Genomic DNA, 22,761 nt, shown 5'->3' on the forward strand with positions numbered 1-22,761 from the left:
TCGATGAACTAATTTTCAAAATGATGAAAAAAATTCAAGTTTATGAACTTTTCCCAAATTCATGGAAATTCTTTGAATTTGTGAACTCCTTTCTAATTCGTGGTTTGTTTTGAAATCTGCGAACCTTCAAATTTTCATCACATTTTTATTTCAAAAAACACGTTCTTCTAATTTGTATATGCAGTAAATAGCGTGGCTATACTTACTTCTTAAAAAGTTTAAGCCCTAATTATTCACTAGAGCTTGCTTAGTAGAGTGGTTGGTCAATAAGGGGAGCTTTATTTTTACACAGTTTTTTGCGCTTTTTAATGAATTCCGCTGTTGGTCAATAAGGGGAGCTTTAGTAGAGTGCTGCGTGTACTGGAATGGGCCAACATCGAAACAGGCCCAACCAAGGAACCTGCAGGCGCCGGGTTGCCTAATCGGGGCTGAAGGCCCCCCTAGAACAAACAGCAAAACTTGGGAGACGGAAACCTGAAGGCAAATGAGCAGCCTATAATATTCAGGGACTACTGCAGGCCATAAAATGGGAAAACATTTCAACATCAAGGGCTTATTTGGGTTGGAAATCATGACAACACCCAGGATTTCTGTACAAACTGTTCCACAGAAACTTATTTCTATCATCATCAAATACACCGTATCACACTTTCAGGTCAAATGCCAAGAGCAGGGCTAGCAAACTGAAACAAGAGTCTGTGTCTACAGTTCCCGTGGCCACACCCGTATAATTTTGGTCCAAAACATTGCAGGCAACTTGCTTACAAGTTCGTCTTTGGCTTGGATGGCGGGCTCACGCGCCTGGTCAAGGTCCGCATCGTCACAAACTCCTCCGCCGCAGAAGGGTGGATGCCGACCTGCAAAGCCAGCCAACAGGGTACCATTTTTAGAACCTGAAAAAACACTGATATCCGAGACACCGTCGTAATGTGGTGGCGATCTGTTCCGATGACTTACGGTGCTGTCGAAGGTCGCCTTGGTAGCTCCAGCCTTGAGCGCAACAGCAATGCCCTGCATTTGTGTCGTTTACAAGCTTAGGAATAGAATGCATCGAACGGGTAACAGAAAAATAAATCATCTTAAAAAAAAAAGAACACGGGAATTCCACAAATGCTTATACCTGCATAATTTCAGCTGCATCTGGTCCACACATGGCTGCACCAAGTACCTTATCGGTCTCAGCATCAACCACCAGTTTTTTTCGAGAAAACGCAAGAGACTTTGCGTTTCATTTCATTGAACAGGAAGACATCAGGGGTACAACCTCCAGAAAGGAGGGACACACACACACACACACACAAATACACGACCGTCCTCACCAAGCGACTACAACTAGGTGAGGAGGTGCCCTCAACTATAGACACGCAACGACATTAGGCCTCGCCCAGCAGGGCAGCGTCACTGCCATTGCCAGACAGCTCCAGGGACGATTGCAGCTCCAGGACTGCCCAGGCCAACGTACCTCTCACCCATGTGCCTAGAGAGTCGGCGGGTGAAGGGCAGGGCTCAACAGGAACTGGTGTAGCAACCGTTGGAGAAGCGCGGGCGCTGGCATACATTGCGATCCGCTCCCTGTGTAGCAGTCTACGCCAGAGCGATGCATCACCAGCCTCCATCTGCCGCATCAAACTCCACTTGCAGCCAAAGCAGCGCCTACAAGAAGGGAACGGCGCTGAGACGCCGCCGCTGCCCGGTCCGGGAGGCCGGACCTGGGATTTCTCCCGGTGCTCGAGGAGGAGATCTGGTCAGGGTCATGCCAACGCCTCCAAGGAGGTGACGGCACCCTCGGGCGTCGCCGTTGACAGCGCAGGCCGTCGCCGCGCGGGGATTTCGCCCCGACCCATGAACAGGGACCTCAGATGCAATGGCAGACCGGACTTGGAGAAGAACGCCGGAGAAGACCAGCACACATGGAGGGATGCCTAGGAACGTTGTAGTCGCAGGAGGAGCACCGACCGGCGCAGCGCCAGCAGGCCGGCCACCGCCGGGAGCGCGACGAGCAGGCGACAACAGCCACCTGCACCGCGCCGCCGCCGCGCCGGCCCGCAGCCTCCACCGCCAGGAACCGCCGGGGCACAGCAGAGCAGCAGCCGTCAAGGACTGCCGCGCGCGTGCTCACCCGCCCAGCGGCTACCACCGACGGCGGCCGGGAGGGGTGGAAGGAGGGGGACGGGTGGGTTGGGGCAGAAACGCGCAGCCCAGATCTGGGCGCCCTCATCTCTGCAGCTCGCAGCAGCGGCCGGCCGCTGCCACAGCAGCGCCACCGCGCATGCGTTCCACACCATCACGGCCTCCCCTGAGCGCAGACGACCGCCTGCCTCGCCACCGCGCGCTCCCGCCGCTCCAGCGCACAAACAGCAGCGCGCGAGCCCACGGACAAGGGCCCCGCCGCCGCCGTCCACCGGCGAGGGCTACGCCCGCCGGTATCCTCCGGCGACGGCGAGGGGAGGGAGGGGAGGAGGGGAGGAGGGGAGTTTGAGGTGGCGGCTAGGGTTTCGCCACCCGAGTCGCCCCCTGGGAGCGACGCGGGGGCCGGGGGGGGGGGGGGGGGCGCGATATAGTAGCTCTTGCTATCAACCACCAGTTTCATGGTAGACTTCTCCACGCGTCTTTAAGATTAATAAAAAAGAATCAAATCAGAAACCTTCGCCACGAGAAACTACTGTTTAACAGATAATCTCATGATACATCAGGTACTTACTTGGATATGCTGTTCTTCATTGGGTTGAAACTTGATGTGTAAACAAGAAGATCATTCTTGGCTTCTGCCAAAGCCTCTTGTTCGCTGAGACCGACGACAGATAGTGGTGGAATGCTGATTTGACAAAATCCATAATCTCATATTATAACACTGAGGGGATGATAGTGCAATAAAGTAGCACATTTCGAAAAACACAGAAGCTAGTGGTAGTCTAGCAGAGGTTTTTAGGGATAAATGGGAGCATGTTTCATTGGCACAAAAGGAGCTATCTTGTCATCCTACTCTCTAACTGTAGTGACATGAACAAAATACAGAACCACATGTTTCTCAAAGAAAAGCTTGAAACTAATTGCTAAATCTAAGTACAAAATAGGTAATTTAAACTAACTTAAGGTAATCACTTACCAGAAAACAGCACAAGGTACATCTTTATAATCAAGCTTAACTGTCTGGCCACCAAACACAGTTTTCTGCAACGAAAAGATAGGGAAGAATAAATGGTGCTGATTTTAAAAACAAAGACTACAAGCAGAACGACCAGAACGAGTTACTGTGAAAGGATTACAAACAATAGCTATCACTTACAGCGAAGCAAGTAGCCTCCATCAGAGCAACAGGTGTTAGGTTAATCCGATTCGTAACATCACCCACAGCCCATATATTCGGAACTGATGTACGGGAGTATTCATCAACCTAAACAGACGTGAAGTCAAAAATTAACAACTGTATTATTCAGGGTGCCAAAATTATACCATCAACAAATTAATAGAAAACACAGTGCATAATATGGACACAGACCCAATCAACCTAAACAGACATGGAGATGGAGTTGAAATTAACAAATCGTATTATTCAGAATGCCACCCAAAGTACACAATGCAGAAATTAATAGCAAATACAATGCAGAATATGGACACACACCCAAGTTCACAGGTGGGTTTGTAAGGGTAGAAGTAGAAATGTGAGAAGTAAATATTATTCATATAGCCTAGAGTATACAATGCAGAAACTAATAGCATGCCCAGTGCATAATATGGACACAGACCAGAGCTCACAAGAGGTTTTGTCAGGGTAGAAACAGAAATAAGAGAAATAAATTTCAGATGTAAGAATATATAATATCAACTAGGAGGTTCCGTAAGGACAAATAAAGAAAGAAGATAAACCTTGATGGCTCCTACTTGATCAACCTCAACACCAACAGCTTCCAGGTTCAGCCTATTGGAGTTCGGCGCACGACCTGCACAAGTTAAAACCAGGCATAAGAATAAGGTGTGAACTTTCATATTCAATGCAATTTTTTTTTACGATAAACGTTATATTCTAAACAGAGCAAGGAAACCAGAAGTGTCTGATTCTTCCACATCCAGCCACAACAGATTAATACGTGACAAACAAATAAGTGGATAATTATCTTTTTAAAATACAAATCAGTACAAGTTTTAGAATACAGTACAAAATTTTGCTCTACAGACTCAACTAACCAGGTGGTGTCGTGTTGTCCCATTATTGATTGCGTAATGAAATGCTTAAATGGAACAGATAAAGTGCCAAAAAATCAATCATGGGTAATTACCTGTAGCGAAAAGAACAACATCTGCAATGAGCTCATCCCCCTTATCTGTCACAACTTTAATGCCATCGGCTGTTTTACTCAACTGGTTTACATAAATGATAGTGATCAAAACAAACTGCAGCCTGAACATGAGGAAAGCGAACTGAACTTGATGAATTTAGCATAAATCACCTCAGTCAAATTTGTCCCTGGATGCAATCTGATTCCCCTTCCTTCAAGGTTACTTGCAACAACTGTTCTCATCTCATCATCAAAACCTCTGCAAGTGGCTGAACATAAGCTTCGGATGATGAATAAGGGAGATAATATATTCATAAGCTGTTCTCTTATTGCCACTGATTATGGGTACATCTGTTGTCCCTTATATAGGAAGGACTACTTCACCCCTAAGTAACAACTTAAATGATACCGATCCGATCTCTAACTCTAATCTTATCCCTTTCCTATTTAAACAATTATCTTTTCTATTTAGGTAGTAGGTACTGTCTAAAGCAGTCGTGCACATAACAGGCTCCAACCTTTTGGAACAATGCCAGTCACTACTTACTGGAAAGGCTAAAATCACACCATCCACTTTCCAGTATAATGCAAAAAACCACACAATTACATTGCTTGTGTGGAGTTTTACTTTCATTTGCAAGTGGAACATCATGATGGTCAAGGTAACTAAGCAGAGTACCGTAAGAAAACAAGTGACACTTCATCAGTAAGGAAAAATGGATACTAGCAACTTCCAAGCACATGGCAGTGTGATGCCACATCTCCAAGCAAACAAACTACATGAAAATTCTTCTGAATTGTGCAGTACATTATTTGGGTAAAGGGCCACAAATTTTGTGTGGTCTCCATGTCGACAGCAGATCAACCTACATACCTTAGAGGAAGTTCTTTCCTGTAAAATAGATCTACTTCAGCACCCAACCCTTTCCAGATAGAAGCAAATTCAACAGCAATATATCTGCAATGACGCACCAGATGAAAAAGTTATGGTTGGGGACAGTTGGTAATAAAAATAATAACAGTATGGTGCAGGGTACCTAAATAAATCTAGAACCATACCCGCCACCAAGAATCACGGCGCGTTTTGGTAGCTCCTCCAAACTTAAAGCCTCATCCGAAGTAATAGCCAGCTCCTGCAATTGAATATCCCCATTGGTGTAGGTCAGAATGGTCGAGAGGGATACAGAAAACAGTGAAATGTAATACTTTGCTTCCTTAATAACCCAAAGGCAGGTGAAAGATGACTAAGTAAGTGTGTTCCAAACTGAAAGAGTTATCATGTGAAGCACTAAGGCAATACAATCACAATGAGTAAATCACATGGAAGAAAACTAAAACATTCTGAAACCAGACATGGGCAGAGGAACACCCAAGGAGCTAAGGATACATGTTAGCACTAACATCACCCAGTAATACAAGTAACATAAAAAAAAAATCTCAAGGGGAACTTCCCAAACCTTTCCAGGAATGTTGACCAGAGTTGCCCGGCTACCAGTTGCAATCAATATGTGCTTGGTCGTCTTTGCTTTGAACCATCTGGCTGGGTGACCTCAACAGTATGAACATCCACAATACTTCCTGCCCCCTCGATCATTGTCACGCCAGAATTACCAAGGATTCTCTTGTGCACTTCGTTTAATCTAACAATTTCTTGAGTCTGCATGACAAAGAGTCATGATCTTGGGTCACACGCATCTACACTTGTGCAGAGTATGAACGATGAATGTGCTCAACCAAGGTGATGTGTCTGAATCTGACCTTATTTTCCAGCAACCTTTTCCAGGTGTAGTTGATGTCCCCGTCGATTTCCCACCCGAAATTCTTGGCGTCCTGCACCCGTCACACAAGGAATGAAAATAAGCACACCAGAACACTGCTCCCAATGCACTCCCTCCGTTCCTAAAAACTTCCTCCGCCCCAAAATAAGTGTCTCGACCTTAGTACAACTTTAGTACAAAGTTGAGACACTTATTTTGGAATGGAGGGAGTATAAGTCTTTCAAGAGATTTCAATATGGACTACATACGGATGTATATAGACGGACTTTAGAGTGTAGATTCACTCATTTCGCTCCATATGTAGTCAACCGAGGAAGGAATAATGTTTATTTTTAACATACTTGACAGGACAACAACAGTTAGCTTGCCTAATAAGACCACTTACATCGAATTCCCCCCTGAAAGATGCGCCGTAGACGAGTATCTTCTTCGGGACGCAGCCACGTATCACGCACCTGAAGGCACCGAGCACGCGTGGATAGATTCAGAGCGTGATTCCAGCGACAGAAACACAGAGAAGGGAAGTAATTCGGGATTGCGCGTTACGTTCCGCCGTGGCCTCCGAGCCACTCGGAGCTGATGGGGTGGAACGGGAGCTCGCAGATCGCAACCTGCACGAAATCACAGCCAGACGAATCTCAGCATCTCAGCTGAACAAGTCCAACACCAGTAATTAACGACGGGGTGGGTGTGGTGGGGAAGGGGAACAAGCGGAGGGGGGGCGCAGACCTTGGCCCCGAAGCCGGCGGCGGTGCGGGAGCCGCGGACGCCGCCGCTGCCGGCGCCGATGACGAAGAGGTCGTAGTCGTAGCTCTCCTCGCCGTCGGCGACTACGGGCGCCTCCCTGTGCTTGAGCATCTTCTTTAAGAAAGAAAGCCCTTTTCCATTTCTAGCAAAATTCTTTCTATCTACACCTAGTTTAAGGTATTCATCATTGCAATAATTGTATTCCCTCCGTTCCTAAATGTAAGTCTTTGTAGAGATTTCACTATAAATTACGGATGTATATAGATGCATTTTAAGTTTAGATTCATTCATTTTGCTTCATATGTAGTTCATCTAGTGCAATCTCTACAGAGACTTATATTTAGGAACGGAGAAAGTAGTAGATCGACAACAGATTCGTGTAGGGAACTAGATTAGCTAAGCTACTTATCTAATTTATTGTACAGATTCTGAGGCCAGCGATTGGACATGGAAAATAGAAATACTTTTTTCTTTATAAAGAAACAGATAACTCGATCGATATCTGTATCGATCATGATATATTCCCTCTGTTTCAAAATATAGTGCTTCATCTATTTCCGTGCTTCACTTTGACCATAAATTTAAACAACAAGATTGACTGCGGCGGGAGCAAAAATTATACCAGTGAATTCGTCGGAGTTGCAGTGAATCGCGTCGGAGGGTCATTGAAATTTGGTCGGGGTTGCAATGAAGCTCCGCCGGAGCTGCAGTGAAGCACGCCGGAGGGTCGTCGAACCAGGTCTGGGTTGCAATGGAGGGCCAGCGGCGCGCGCCGGTGCTGCCATGGAAGTTGCTGCTAGGGGGTACATATGGCGGATTTTGCGTCTGATGGATGGAAGAGCGGAGAAGGAAGACTGGGTTGTGCTACGATCGAATGGCCACCTCGTCCAGATTGGACGGCTGGCAATCATCCGGCTTATTCATAGCAGCCGCCTTTTTTATTTCACTTCATAATCTATTCTAAAATTTCTATATATACACTAATTTGTGGACGGGGGAGTATGCACTGCGGTAGCACTTGCGTGAACCGGATTGAAACAAATTGGACCCCCTCCCCCCGCGAGCGCGTCACGGGAGATTCCCCTCCGTCGCCGGCGCAAGGCTCCGCCCTCGCTCACTCCTCCTCCTCGCCGCTGCCGGAGGGCGTCCGCCGGGCGAAGCCCGTGCGGCGCTGGCAGCGGCAGGGCTCTCTCCTTCCTCTCCTGGTCGGGATCTCGGTGGCGCGGGCCGCCGCTCGTGGGGGAGCTGGGTCCGGCGGGGCCTCCGGCGGCGGAGACGTGCGGATCTGGCAGCTTTGGTGCTGGGAGGCGGCGGTGCGGCCCCGCGGCGGCGGTGGCGGGGGTTTGGTCTGGCGCGACCGATCTGCCCCCCTGGGGGCTGCGGGCGTTGCGGGTGGCGGCGGCCACTGCTGGAGAGGGCGTCTTCCCCTTGTCGACGGGGTTTGGCGCCGGCACTCGGTGCGCCGTCTTGGCCGTGCTGGGCGGCGAGTCGGCGGCGGGCTTGGATTCGATCTTGTAAGGGCATATTTATCCCTCGGGTGTTTTGGTGATTGATGACAATGCATTTGCGGACTAATCGTGTGCCTTGAGTTTCTCAGATACTTCATCTCTAGGCATGAGACGATTCGGTGCCCCTCGGAGACTATTGAAGTCGGCGTTGTTCTACGTTTCTCTTTGGTGGATTTGAGTCGTAGGAGAGCCGTACTATTAAGAGGGGGTCCGCGTCGGAAAGGTTTGGGTGGAATCAACACGTACACTTGTTCCTCCTTTCCCTGCATTTTGGAGCTTCCCTTTGTTATCTAGGTTGTGCGGAAATCTGACGACTACTGCTGTACTTGCGGTAGTACCGCAAGTACACGCGGTAGTACCGCTGTGTGTCACGGTAGTACCGCTCATCTGGAGCGGTAGTACCGCGGCTCCCAGGCCTTGTGCCGCTCCGGTGCGGTAGTAGGGGCGGATGTAATTTTTTACATCCGCGCCCTCCACGGTAGTACCGCTCGTCCAGCGCGGTAGTACCGCGGGGGCCCACGGTAGTACCGCTCCCTAGGAGTCGTAGTACCGTGGCCCTCCTACCTAGTACCGCAGTGTCGCGGTAGTAGGCGCGGATGTAATTTTTTACATCCGCGCCCGCACGGTAGTACCGCGCCTCGCGAGCGGTAGTACCGCGTCGGATTTTTGTACCACCTCAGTTTCAGCGGAAGTAGGCACGGATGTAATTTATTTCATCCGCGCCCTTCCCAGGCCGTGACTTTCCTGCCTAGCGGTAGTACCGCAAGTGGGTGCGGTAGTACCGCGCAAGCGGTAGTACTGCCCCCTTGTCAGGCTAGTTCCGGCCTGTGCTGCTGTCGCGGTAGTACTGTGGTCAGCCATGGTAGTACCCCTCCCCTGGAGCGGTAGTACCGTGTGTCGCGGGTTGAACATGTGGATAACGGTTGGATTCTTTCCACGACTATATAAGGGGTGTCTTCTACCTCTAGTTGACTACCTCTTCCACCTCTAAGCTCCATTGTTGCTCCAAGCTCCATTTTCACTCGATCTCTCTCCCTAGCCAATCAAACTTGTTGATTTGCTCGGGATTGGGTGACAAGTGCCCGATCTACACTTCCACCACAGGATATTTGATTCCCCCCACTTATCCCTAGCGGATCGTGTTACTCTTGGGTGTTGAGCACCCTAGACGGTTGAGGTCACCTCGAAGCCACACTCCATTGTGGTGAAGCTTCACGGTATTGTTGGGAGCCTCCAAGTGTTGTGGAGATTGCCCCAATCTTGTTTGTAAAGGTCCGGTTGCCGCCTTCAAGGGCTCCAATAGTGGAATCACGGCATCTCGCATTGTGTGAGGGCGTGAGGAGATTACGGTGGCCCTAGTGGCTTCTTGGGGAGCATTGTGCCTCCACACCGCTCTAACGGAGACGTACTTCCCCTTAAAAGGAAGGAACTTCGGTAACACATCCTCGTCTCCACCGGCTCCACTCTTGGTTATCTTATCCCTTTACTTTTGCAAGCTTACTTGTGCTATATCCATTGCTTGCTTGTGTGCTTATTGTCTTTGCATCATATAGGTTGTCCACGTAGTTGCACATCTAGACAACCTATTTCATTGCAAGGTTTAAATTGTTAAAGAAAAGTCTAAAAAGTGTTAGTTGCCTATTCACCCCCCCCTCTAGTCAACCATATCGATCCTTTCAATTGGTATCAGAGCCTCGTCTCTTTATTAAGGACTTTGCCGTCCGAAGAGTATGGTTGACATCAACGACGGTGCGGAGGAACACTCCGGTGTGAATCCCATCTCGTCTTCGGCCGAAGGGGGAACCTCGGTCTCACGTGAGGAATTCAATGTGGCTTTAGACACATTGAAAACCTCCATGACGGCCGAGGTTAAAAGCATGTTTACTGAATTTCTAGAGGGACTTAAACTATCTACCTCGCCAATGAAAGTGGGTGATCCCACTAACAAGGTGACGGATGCTAACTCCGACAAGGGGGAAGCTAACAATGAAAAGAGTCCGTCTACTAGTGGTAGAAATGGCACCGGCATCTTTGCCCATGTGGAACCCCCGGTGTATAGAGGACCGATCCCCTCTACTCATTTGAATCATGCCGGTCCTCCTCCTAAATATGTGAAAAATGAAGATTATGATTCTTGGGTTTATCGCTTCAAGCGTCATTTAAAACATGTGAATACTAACCTTTGGAGAATTATTGAAGAAGGTTTCTATCCTCATGATCCAAGCAACTTCACCCCTCGAGAAGAAGTGGACAATCAATTCAATGAGAGTGCTCTCTTCATCATCCAAGATGCTATCCTTCCCGAAGATCTCCCTCATCTTCGACCTCATGTCATGGCTAAAGAAGCATGGAAGTGTGTCGAGCGTATGTATCGAGGAAGTGCTAGCATTCAACGCTCCAACTATGAAGTGGTGCAAGATGAAGCCGATGAGTTTGCAATGAAAGAGGATGAAGAACCTCGTGAGCTCTTTCGAAGAGTGACCAAACTTGCGGTCGCACTCCGAGATCATGGGAGCAAGGACACGGATGACAACTGGATCAAGCGCAAGTTCCTCAAGGCCATGATGCCCTACAACAAGGCCATGTCCTCCGTCATCGCCAAAGACCGGACTTCCACTCCATGACCTCTGGTGAAGTGTTGGATGAGTTTGTTGCAATGAACATCTTGGATAAGACCGCCGACAATGCGGTGCTCCGTTCCCAAAGGGCAAAGAAGCCCAATCTTGCCTTGAAGGCCAAGGTTAGTGTGGAAGAAGAAGAAGAAGAGGAAGATGAGGAGAGCAACCCCGAGGACACGAAGTATGATTATCATGAGCACATGGCTCTTGCCTCAAGACAGTTTTGGAGTAAGAAGACTACAAGACCCAACTTCAACAAGAACAACTCAAGTGGCCTCAAGGGGAAGCAACGAGTTAGAACTTGTTTCAACTGTGGCAATGTCAGCCATTTCGTTGCGGATTGTCCATACGAGAAGCGGGAAGACAATGGTGGCAAGTTCATTCGAAAAGACAAAGCCAAGTCCTTCCCCAACAAGAACAACTTCACCAAGAAGACTCCTTCTCGCGGGTTGGTGGTTCAAGAAGAATACCGTGAGGATGACGATGATGATGAAGATGGTGAAACAATGGCCATGGCATCCGTTGCCATTGTCTCAACTCCTCGGGTGTCTCTCTTCGATGCACCTAACGAGAACATCACCGCCAAGTGCCTCATGGCTAAGGCCACCAACAAGGTAACCCCCAACATCAAAACCACCATTATTCCTAACCCTCCTTCAACGGATGACTTTGATAATGGTAAGGGGTCTAATGAGGAGATCAATGAATTTGAGTCCTTCATGAGTAAGCTCAAGGGCAAATCCAAGAAGCATTTCGTTGCTCTCTTGGAACAACTTGGTGAAGCCAATGACATGATCGAGGCTCATGAAGAAACCATCACTAAGATGGAAAGTCATAGTCGTGACTATGCCGATGAGATATCGGATCTCTCTAATGCTCTTGAGGAAGAGCGTGGGCATCGTTTGGCTCTTGAGGAGTCACACAACGATGGTCATGCTAAACTAAAGAAAGATCTTGATCATGCTCTTGTTGTGTCTCGTGTTCTAGCTTCCGAGAAGGCTAAACTTGGGGTTGATCATGTTAGACTCACGGAGGAGTTTGATGTACTTGACAAGGCCCACAAGGTCTTGAAAGGTGCTCATGCCACCCTCAAGGAGTCTCATGCTCAACTCCAAGTTAAGCTAACCAAGGAAAAGGCCACATTTCCTCACATGGTCTTAATTGATAATGCAAATGCTACTAACCCATGTTGTGAGCATGTGCATCTTGTGGAGGAAAATGCCAAGTTGAAGGAACAACTCGAGAAAGGTCTTGTGTCATGCATACAAGGCGAGAAGAACCTAAATGACCTTTTGAGCAATCAAAAGGAAGTTGTGGGCAAGGAGGGAGTTGGGTTCGCACCCAAGTCCAAGAACAAGAAGAAGAACAAGGAGAAGAAGAGCAAGACCAATCGACCTCCTCCGCTCACGCAAACCTTTGTGAAGGAGGGAGAAGGTGCTCCTAAGGAGAAGAAGAACAATGGGAAGAGTGGTGAAGCCAAAGAGCGCAACGCCATCTCTCCCAACAAAGCCGGCGACTTTAACCCCTCTTATGTGTTGTGCCGTGCTAGTGATGGACATGTTTATGCTAAATTTGTTGGTTCTCCTTATGAGTACATTGAATGGTCTATTTGGGTTCCTAAGACCCTTGTTACTAACATCAAAGGACCCATTACTCAATGGGTACCTAAAACCAAGCATTGATCTCTTGTAGGTGTTTGCTTCCGGTGGGGGATCATGGTTGCTCGATAGTGGAGCAACAAATCATATGACCGGGAGCAAGGACTTGGTGGTGGACGTGCACAATATCCCATCTATGCCCACCAATGTCGAATGGGGTGATGCCTCACATTCTAAGGTATTGGGTCTTGGCAAGGTTGTCATTTCTCATGATCTAACGATCGAGAAAGTCATGCTTGTTGAGTCCCTTGCGTTCAATTTACTTTCCGTTCGTCAACTCGCACTCATGGGTTTTGCCACCTTCTTTGATATTGATACCGTGGCCCTCTTGTGGAGCAAGACTCTTAAAGTAGCCTTTGTTGGGCATGTCGAGAACGGTCTCTATGTGGTTAACTTCTCGGAGCAACCCACTAAGACCGCGACATGCCTAATGGCTAAAGTTGATGTGGGATGGCTTTGGCATCGCCGTTTAGCCCACGTCAATATGAGATCTTTGCAAAGTCTTCTCAAGGGGGACCATGTCCATGGACTAACGAATGTTAGTTTTGCCAAAGATCGTGTTTGCAGTGCTTGTATCGAAGGAAAGCTTCATGAGACGGCTCACCCTCCCACGACTATCATCTACTCGAAGAGACCCTTGGAGCTCCTCCACATGGACCTCTTTGGGCCCCCATCCTTTGATAGTCTTGGGGGTAGAAAGTATTGCTTGGTGATAGTGGATGATTATTCAAGATACACTTGGGTATACTTCTTCAAGAGGAAGAGTGAGACTCAACAAACCGTCATCGACTTTGCAAATGAAGCTCAACGTCAACACAATGCAAAGATCTTGACAATAAGAAGTGACAACGGCACCGAGTTCAAGAACTACACCTTGGATGAGTTTCTTAGTGATGAAGGGATCAAGCATCAATATTCTGCACCATATACCCCTCAACAAAATGGTGTTGCGGAGAGGAAGAACCGGACGTTGATGGATGCGGCAAGGACCATGATGGCGGAGTTCAAGTCTCCATACAACTTCTGGGCCGAAGCCATCAACACAGCTTGTCATGCATCCAATCGGCTCTATCTCCGCAAAGGCTTGAACAAGACTCCGTATGAGATACTCACCGGGAACAAGCCCAATCTCAAGTACTTCCGGGTGTTCGGGTGTAAGTGTTTCATTCTCAAGAAAGGTGTTCGTTTGTCTAAATTCGAAGCTAGAGCTCATGAGGGCATATTTGTTGGTTATGCTACAAACTCTCATGCTTACCGTGTTCTCAACAAGTCCAACGGACTCATTGAGGAGACGTGTAACGTAGAGTTTGATGAAAATAACGGCTCCCAAGTGGAGCAAAGTGGTACTTGTGATGTAGGTGATGAAATTCCTCCCCAAGCCATAAGAAGAATGGGTATTGGTCATATCCTACCCATTGAGGAACCCCTTGTGGCCGAAGGAGAAGGACAATGCTCCACTCAAGTGGAGCCATCACCTCCCCAAGACCCACACGCTTCCGAAGAACAAAGTGAAGGCCCTCACCTCATGAACAAGACCAAGGGCAAGATCAACCTCAAGATGGTGGTGAACCTCTAAATGATGCCCAAGGTCAAGTTCTCCCCCTCGAGCAAGTTCAAGATCATGAGCAAGCTCAAGACGGCGCTCAAGATGATCAAGTTAACCTTCCTCCTTCCACACCCGAGGAGGAATTAGAGCGTCGTGCCGCGAAGATTGCTTCCAAACTCACCACACAAGGCCATCTCATGGAAAACGTGGTTGGAAGCCTAAGAAAGGGGGTAAGCACTCGTAGACAATTAGCTAACTATTGTGAACATCATGCGTTTGTCTCTTGTGTTGAACCCCAAAAGGTCTATGAGGCGCTCGAAGACTCGGATTGGCTCAATGCCATGCATGAAGAACTCAACAACTTCGAATACAACAAGGTGTGGAGATTGGTGCCAAGACCTTCGGGGAACCACAACGTCATTGGAACAAAGTGGATCTTCAAGAACAAGCAAGATGCTCATGGGAACATCATTCGCAACAAGGCAAGATTGGTAGCACAAGGCTACTCCCAAGTCGAGGGTATCGACTACGGTGAAACCTTTGCTCCCGTTGCTCGTCTTGAATCCATTCGTTTGTTGATTGCTTATGCTTCCCATCACAACTTTAAGTTGCAACAAATGGATGTGAAAAGTGCTTTTCTTAATGGTCCCATTAATGAGTTGGTTTATGTCAAGCAACCCCCCGGGTTCGAGGACCCCTACTTCCCGGATCATGTGTATCAACTCGATAAGGCACTCTATGGCCTTAAACAAGCCCCACGTGCGTGGTATGACCACCTTACCGAGTTGTTACAAGATCGTGGATTTGAAGTAGGACAAATCGATCCCACTCTTTTTACTAAGAAGGTCAAAGGGGAGTTGTTTGTATGCCAACTATATGTTGATGATATTATCTTTGGTTCTCCTAACAAAGCTTTCAATGAGGAATTTGCCGCTCTCATGACCTCCAAGTTCAAGATGTCTTCGATGGGAGAGTTGAAGTTCTTCCTTGGTTTTGACATCAAACAAAGAAGAGAAGGAACCTTCATCAACCAAGCCAAATACACTCAAGACATGCTTAAAAGATTCAAGCTAAGTGATGTCAAGCCGGCTTCTACACCAATGCCTACCAAGTGCCAACTTGACATCGATCCCAATGGTAAAGCGGTGGATCAAAAGGTATATCGCTCCATGATTGGCTCCTTGCTTTACCTTTGTGCATCTAGACCGGATATCATGTTGAGTGTGGGGATGTGTGCACGGTTTCAAGCCGCACCAAAGGAAAGTCACTATGTGGCGGTCAAGAGAATCTTTCGATATTTGGCTCATACCCCAAACTTTGGCTTATGGTACCCAAGAGGAGCAAATTTCAAGCTTGAAGGTTTCACGGATTCCGATTGGGCGGGGGACAAAGTGGATAGGAAGTCCACTTCCGGAGGGTGCCAATTTCTTGGTTGCTCTTTGGTAAGTTGGTCTTCCAAGAAGCAAAGTTGTGTGTCTCTCTCGTCCACCGAAGCGGAGTATGTGGCGGCCGGTAGTTGTTGTGCTCAACTCCTATGGATGAGGCAAACTTTAAAGGAGTACGGTGTCATTTGTGACAAAGTGCCTCTTTGGTGTGATAATGAAAGTGCCATCAAGATTTCTCTCAACCCGGTACAACACTTCAAGACGAAGCACATTGAGATTCGGTATCACTTCATCCGGGATCACATTAGGCGAGGGGAGATCGAGCTCAAGTATGTCAACACTCATGATAACCTTGCAGATATTTTCACGAAGCCCTTGGATGAAGCAAGATTTCGCGAGTTAAGGCATGAGCTAAATATCATTGATTTGAGCAATGTGACTTGAACCCGTACACCCCCCACCACACTCAACGTGTTGTCTAGTTTAGGTGTAGGCATGGACATAGGGGGAGTGTTGTTCTCTCAATGAACTCTCCCTCCCCCCATTATGCATAAATCGATCACCTCTTTCACATTAGCCATTTTTAATGGTACTTGTGCTTCAAAGACGAGTTTTGGTCATGGGCCCAAGGATAATTCTTCGCGGTGCCATACCATCCAACTCAAACATAGGTGGCTTCGGCCACCGCCCTCTCTCCTCGAGAGGCTTTGTCGCTTGGTGGTTTCTTGTTGTCTTTTTGCCTCTGGTTTGTGCGTGTTCTTGTGGTTTCTTGTGTGTGAAAAGTTTCCGTGCAAAGGCTTTTTCTTCTCGTGTTGAAACTTGCGGTGACTTGAGCTCACGGTACTACCGCGGCCAGCTACGGTACTACCGCAGCCAGCCACGGTACTACCGCTTGCGGGAGCACGGTACTACCGTCACCACGCGGCAGTAATTTTTTACTGCCGCCTGGTTGAGCGGTACTACCGCCTCGGCGCGGTACTTCCGCCCGAGCGGTACTACCGCGATGATACGCGGTACTACCGCGCCGGTTCGAGCGCGTGGGGATAAGGACGGGCAGGGGGAGTTTTAACTCCCCATACCCATTCGCTGTCCTCTCTCTCCACGTCGCCTCCTTCTCTCCCTCGCTCAAGAACGGAGCCGGCGTTCGTCGCCGGATCTCCTCCACCGGCTGCCCTCCCGTGATTCCGACCGGTGGGATCGTTCCCCACCACGTGCTCTTGCTATGGACCAAGGTTTTTCCCCAACTCCCTCTCCGTGTTGATTGTGTTTAGTGTTTCTAGGTTTTGGGGGAGGCTTGTGTGTTCTTGAGATTCTTAGGCTTAATCTCTGCAAGAGTAGGATGAAGGAGCGTGGTATTGCATAGGATTTATACTTGTATTGTTGTCTTGCGCTAGATCGGATCACCGTAGCACCGCCAGTGTTTCGCGGTTCTTTTCAGATTCAAACCGCCGGTTGGATCTGACGCGACGCGGTACTACCGCCCGTCTGGCGCGGTACTACCGCTTGCACGGTACTACCGCCCGTCTGGCGCGGTACTACCGCTTGCACGGTACTACCGCCCTTCGGGAGCGGTACTACCGCGCTCTGTGCGGTACTAAAAGTTTACTTCCGCTCCAACCACGGTACTACCGTGACCTCGCACGGTACTACCGTGTTTAGAGCAGTACTAATCTTTTAGTACCGCATGCAATGGCAGTTCTACCGTGGCTCACATCTATCGCATGCCAACTTTCTCGTATGCCTTCTATGTGTTTCTTGTGCTTTTTCGTGGCCTTTGCATTGATCCTTTCGCGTCTTTGGTGTTTTGCGTGTGTGTCTCAGGTGGTGGCTCTCGCCGGTCCAACCCTAGTCGTGACACTGGCTCCAAACGTTTGCGCAACCCAGGTGAAGTACCAAAGGGCTCGTGTGCCTCCAAGCGCAATGTCAAGCACTCAGCTAGCAAGCACAAGGAGCCCGCTAAGGGCATGGATGAGATAGCCCAAGCTGATTATGTCCGTCTCAGGCAGCTTCACCCTTATGTGCACCCCGCGTGCCACTTTCAGAGGCTGTGAGCTGTTCTGGAACAAGCAACAGACCAACATCTATCTGGATGTCATCAAGAACAAGCAGAAAACCTATGTGGAGGTGAAGTGGATTGACATGCATCACATGAGGAAGGACAAGTTTCGTGACTACTTTGGAGAGGCTCTGGACTTGGTGGAGCAGTTTGGCATTGAGCATGTGTTAACCTTCCACCTCGACTATGACCCTGAGCTTATCTGTCAGTTCTTTGCCTCAGTCTACTTTCACTCCGATGAGGAACGGAGGATGACCTGGATGACCAATGGCCGTAAGCTGTCTGCTACCTGGAAGGAGTTCATGGATCTCCTCCAGGTTCCTGATGATGGGCTCGACTCTCCAGTGGGTGTTCGCCCCCATGCCAATGCTGAGTCTGCCAGCAAGGACAGGCTTGCCCCATTCATGGTTGAGAAGGCACTCGCCAATGGCAAGACAACTTTGGTGCTCAACCCTTTCCTGGATATCATGTATCGCATCTTCCGCAACTCCTTGTTCCCTCGCATCGGTGACAAAGACAAGGTTCATGCCTATATGGTGGACATGATGCTCATCTGCGAGGAGGCTCGTTCGTCTCAGTCTCAGCCACTTGATGTCTCACACATCATGTGGTGTGAGCTCCGGTTTGCAGTGTTCAACCGCAAGGTGCCTATCTATGGGCCCTATCTGTTTCTGCTGATTTCGAAGACTTGGGAGAAGATGTTCCCTGATGAGGAGTTTCTTGCTCCAGACTGGGTTCGCCATGAGCCCATCTGCCTGCGTATCAAATCCAACTGGGCCAACACCACTACTCGTGCCAAGGCATCTGCTGCTAGGGCTGCTGTTGATGAGGAGGATGCTGGCGCCGAGGATGTTGCTGAGGGCCGTGCTGCTAGGCCTTCCCAGAGTGCCGCTATGCCATCATGGGCCAAGAAGCTGAAGGACAAGATGAAGACTCTTTTCTGCATGCAAGCCAAGGGGCAGTACAGGACTCACGTGGCGTCCAAGGAGAGTCGTCGCCGGGACAACAAGATCTTGCAGCTCTATGGTGAGGCAGTGTCTGGCGGGTCTGAGGAGCACATCACTCCAGAGGCAGAGTGGATGGAGAAGCAGGGCTATAGGTGGACTGAGTCTGAGGAGGATGTCGAGGAGAACATCCATGCTGCCGAGGAGACCGACGGAGAGGCTTGGGACGAGTTCTCTGCTTGAGCCACCTCTTGTGTGTAGGTGTCCTCTCTGCCTTTTTGGCGTCTCGATGCCAAAGGGGGAGAGAGTGTAGGGATTTGCGAGTGTGTCGTGTGTTTGCTGCTTTCTCGTTTGAACTATTTGCTGCTTTCTCGTTTGAACCTCGGTAGCTTTACTTCGTATGGTGTAAGACATATGCACTCTATCTATCCTAGCGAGCTTGTGTTATATTGTGTTATCTTTATGCTATGCTATGCTTATTATCATGCCTTGGTCTCTAAAATATAGGGGGAGTGTTGATCCTAGTCTGTGTGCTATGCAGTCCAAAGCATTCATCTAAAGTGCACACATCTAGGGGGAGCCCGTCTATATTTTAGAGCGGTGGGGTTTGCCCCTGCTCTAAATTATCTTATCTATATGCAAATCCCGTGTTGTCATCAATCCACCAAAAAGGGGGAGATTGTAAGGGCATATTTATCCCTCAGGTGTTTTGGTGATTGATGACAATACATTTGCGAACTAATCGTGTGCCTTGAGTTTCTCAGATACTTCATCTCTAGGCATGAGACGATTCGGTGCCCCTCGGAGACTATTGAAGTCGGCGTTGTTCTACGTTTCTCTTTGGTGGATTTGAGTCGTAGGAGAGCCGTACTATTAAGAGGGGGTCCGCGTCGGAAAGGTTTGGGTGGAATCAACACGTACACTTGTTCCTCCTTTCCCTGCATTTTGGAGCTTCCCTTTGTTATCTAGGTTGTGCGGAAATCTGACGACTACTGCTGTACTTGCGGTAGTACCGCAAGTACACGTGGTAGTACCGCTGTGTGTCACGGTAGTACCGCTCATCTAGAGCGGTAGTACCGCGGCTCCCAGGCCTTGTGCCGCTCTGGTGCGGTAGTAGGGGCGGATGTAATTTTTTACATCCGCGCCCCCCACGGTAGTACCGCTCGTCCAGCGCGGTAGTACCGCGGGGGCCCATGGTAGTACCGCTCCCTAGGAGTCGTAGTACCGTGGCCCTCCTACCTAGTACCGCAGTGTCGCGGTAGTAGGCGCGGATGTAATTTTTTACATCCGCGCCCGCACGGTAGTACCGCGCCTCGTGAGCGGTAGTACCGCGTCGGATTTTTGTACCACCTCAGTTTCAGCGGAAGTAGGCACGGATGTAATTTATTTCATCCGCGCCCTTCCCAGGCCGTGACTTTCCTGCCTAGCGGTAGTACCGCAAGTGGGTGCGGTAGTACCGCGCAAGCGGTAGTACTGCCCCCTTGTCAGGCTAGTTCCGGCCTGTGCTGCTGTCGCGGTAGTACTGTGGTCAGCCACGGTAGTACCGCACAGCCTCGCGGTAGTACCGCGCCCCTGGAGCGGTAGTACCGCGTGTCGCGGGCTGAACTTGTGGATAACGGTTGGATTCTTTCCACGACTATATAAGGGGTGTCTTCTACCTCTAGTTCACTACCTCTTCCATCTCTAAGCTCCATTGTTGCTCCAAGCTCCATTTTCACTCGATCTCTCTCCCTAGCCAATCAAACTTGTTGATTTGCTCGGGATTGGGTGACAAGTGCCCGATCTACACTTCCACCACAGGATATTTGATTCCCCCCACTTATCCCTTGCGGATCTTGTTACTCTTGGGTGTTGAGCACCCTAGACGGTTGAGGTCACCTCGAAGCCATACTCCATTGTGGTGAAGCTTCGCGGGATTATTGGGAGCCTCCAAGTGTTGTGGAGATAGCCCCAATCTTGTTTGTAAAGGTCCGGTTGCCGCCTTCAAGGGCTCCAATAGTGGAATCGCGGCATCTCGCATTGTGTGAGGGCGTGAGGAGATTACGGTGGCCCTAGTGGCTTCTTGGGGAGCATTGTGCCTCCACACCGCTCTAACGGAGACGTAGTTCCCCTTAAATGGAAGGAACTTCGGTAACACATCCTCGTCTCCACCGGCTCCACTCTTGGTTATCTTATCCCTTTACTTTTGCAAGCTTACTTGTGCTATATCCATTGCTTGCTTGTGTGCTCATTGTCTTTGCATCATATAGGTTGTCCACGTAGTTGCACATCTAGACAACCTATTTCATTGCAAGGTTTAAATTGTTAAAGAAAAGTCTAAAAATTGTTAGTTGCCTATTCACCCCCCCTCTAGTCAACCATATCGATCCTTTCAGATCTGAAGTTGGCGGCTTCACCACGCTTTCCTCCTTTGCTGGCCGGTCTGCGGGCTTCCTCCGGACGTCCTACTCAGCTGGTTGGCGGAGCAATGGTGATGCAAGCTCTGGGTCGGGGGAAACCCTTGACCGGCGGTGCCGGTCACGATGTTGGCGATGCTCGTGGCGCCGTTCTCCCTCTGGTGGGCGACATCAAGACCCTCTCCTCGTCTCCACCCCATGGTCCCGGGCGAAAGCCTAAAATATCTTGATTGGGCGGCGACGGCGCATCGGCGTCGTTTTCTTCTTGAAGACGCTGCCTTGGGAGTCCAGGATGGTCAGGGGATCGGTGCGGTGGTGGTTTGCCCGTTTCTGTCGTGTCCCTGCTCGGGATTGGCGATGGGCTTCTTGGTCTTGGCCGGTGACGTGCGTGATGTATGGGTTCCTGTGAGAGGTGAGGTGGCCAGGGCTCGTCCTCTCCCCGGTAACATGTTGGCCAGTCCATCCGTGCTCAAGGGTGAGCTGTTCTGCCTCCTGACGGGTCGGCGTCCTTCGATCCAGGACGAGAGGGCAGGGGTGCCCTCTTCGGAGGCAGCGGCGGAAAGTAGGACAACAGGGTTGGCCCTTGGGAGTTGATGGAGGGTGGCCTCCCTCCGGTGGCGAATTGCTCCCTTGTCACAGTTGCGTCGATGGCATGATCGAAGGCCGTCGCTTGTTGTTCCGTAGTGTTTGTACCCTTGTCGATTTTGTTTTCTCTTCTTTTCCTTCTTTGTTGTGGTGATGGATGTAATGTGTGGTTGGTGCTTTATATATAAAGCGGGGCGAAAGCCTTTTTCGGTAAACAAATTGGACCCCGATAAAATCCGAACGTACGGATTTTAAGCATTTCATTCTGAACATTTTTACATGGCAACTTTAGTTGACGCTAGGTGGCAACTTTACTTGTTAAGACATGGCAACTTTGTCCCAGTTCGTTTTTTTCAGAAAATTGCAATGTTCGCCAACCTCACGTGAACTAAAGTTGCCATAAAAACGTTCGGATTTCCATGCTTAAAATCCGAACATTAGAGATTTATCATTGCCGAACAAATTTTGGGTCAGTTGACTGACCCAAAATCTCCGCGTCAGCGAGAGCGGCAGCCACACCCGCCTCCTTTTCTCCTTCCCCTTCCTCTACTTTTCGCCGTGCCATGGCCACGGTGGCGAGCTAGCTAGCCGCGCCGCGCCTACTTAAGCCCCCTCTCGGCGTCCGCACCTAGCCCCTAGGGTTTCTCTCTCCAGCCTCCGCCGCCGCCAGGGGAGAAAACTCCCCCAGATCCGTCGCTTCCGCCGCTTCCTGAGCGCGCCTGAGAGCGCGTCCACGTCGCCGGCGCGCACTCCGGCCACCTCCGCCTCGCCAACATCGTCCGTCTTCCTCCACGACGTCGACTACGTCCCCGTCGTCCTCTTCCTCGCCTGGGATCGTCAAGTCTGGCTACCTCCCCGTTGTCCTCTTCCTCCCCTGCTTCGCGGACAGCAGCCCCGCCAGGTTCAGAGCTCGTCCGCGTCGCCGCAGGCTCGTCTCCGTCGACCCCATCGTGTCCTAGGGTGAGCTGGGTAACGGACCTCCCTATCCCATCCATTCCATGGCGTGTAGGCACCCGTACGACTCGCCCGATCCGTGTCTTTGACGCGCTCGCAGTGCTCCAGCGAAGCCTGAAGATTATGTTGTGCGTATCTTTGCTGTAGCGCACCCGCGCGTCCCCACGATCCGGTTCTATCCTAGCCACGTTCTCCTCGCTGTGTTGGACTCACCCGCGCAACCGCTCTTGCAGTGCAGCATGCCCGCGCGAGCACCAGGCCTCGCCTAGCCCCATGCCTTAGCCACCGAGGCGAGCACGAGCTCGTCCT

The 22,761-nt window shown here is 49.7% G+C and overlaps 1 pseudogene across 1 annotated transcript; it reads right to left on the reverse strand.

The window, feature by feature from the left end:
- Positions 1–527: 527 nt before the first annotated feature.
- Positions 528–6,927, reverse strand: LOC123139647 (glutathione reductase, cytosolic-like; annotated as a pseudogene). The gene is made up of 17 exons (XR_006469623.1): positions 6,785–6,927; positions 6,602–6,666; positions 6,441–6,510; positions 6,036–6,107; positions 5,735–5,934; positions 5,337–5,410; positions 5,152–5,235; positions 4,449–4,536; positions 4,278–4,359; positions 3,868–3,941; positions 3,287–3,394; positions 3,107–3,171; positions 2,702–2,815; positions 2,582–2,609; positions 1,121–1,192; positions 958–1,011; positions 528–857 (listed from the first exon to the last, which is right to left on the reverse strand). The product of XR_006469623.1 is annotated as a glutathione reductase, cytosolic-like (transcript).
- Positions 6,928–22,761: the final 15,834 nt, after the last annotated feature.

The sequence above is a fragment of the Triticum aestivum genome, chromosome 6B, assembly GCF_018294505.1.
Source record: "Triticum aestivum cultivar Chinese Spring chromosome 6B, IWGSC CS RefSeq v2.1, whole genome shotgun sequence".
Taxonomy (NCBI): Eukaryota; Viridiplantae; Streptophyta; class Magnoliopsida; order Poales; family Poaceae; genus Triticum; species Triticum aestivum.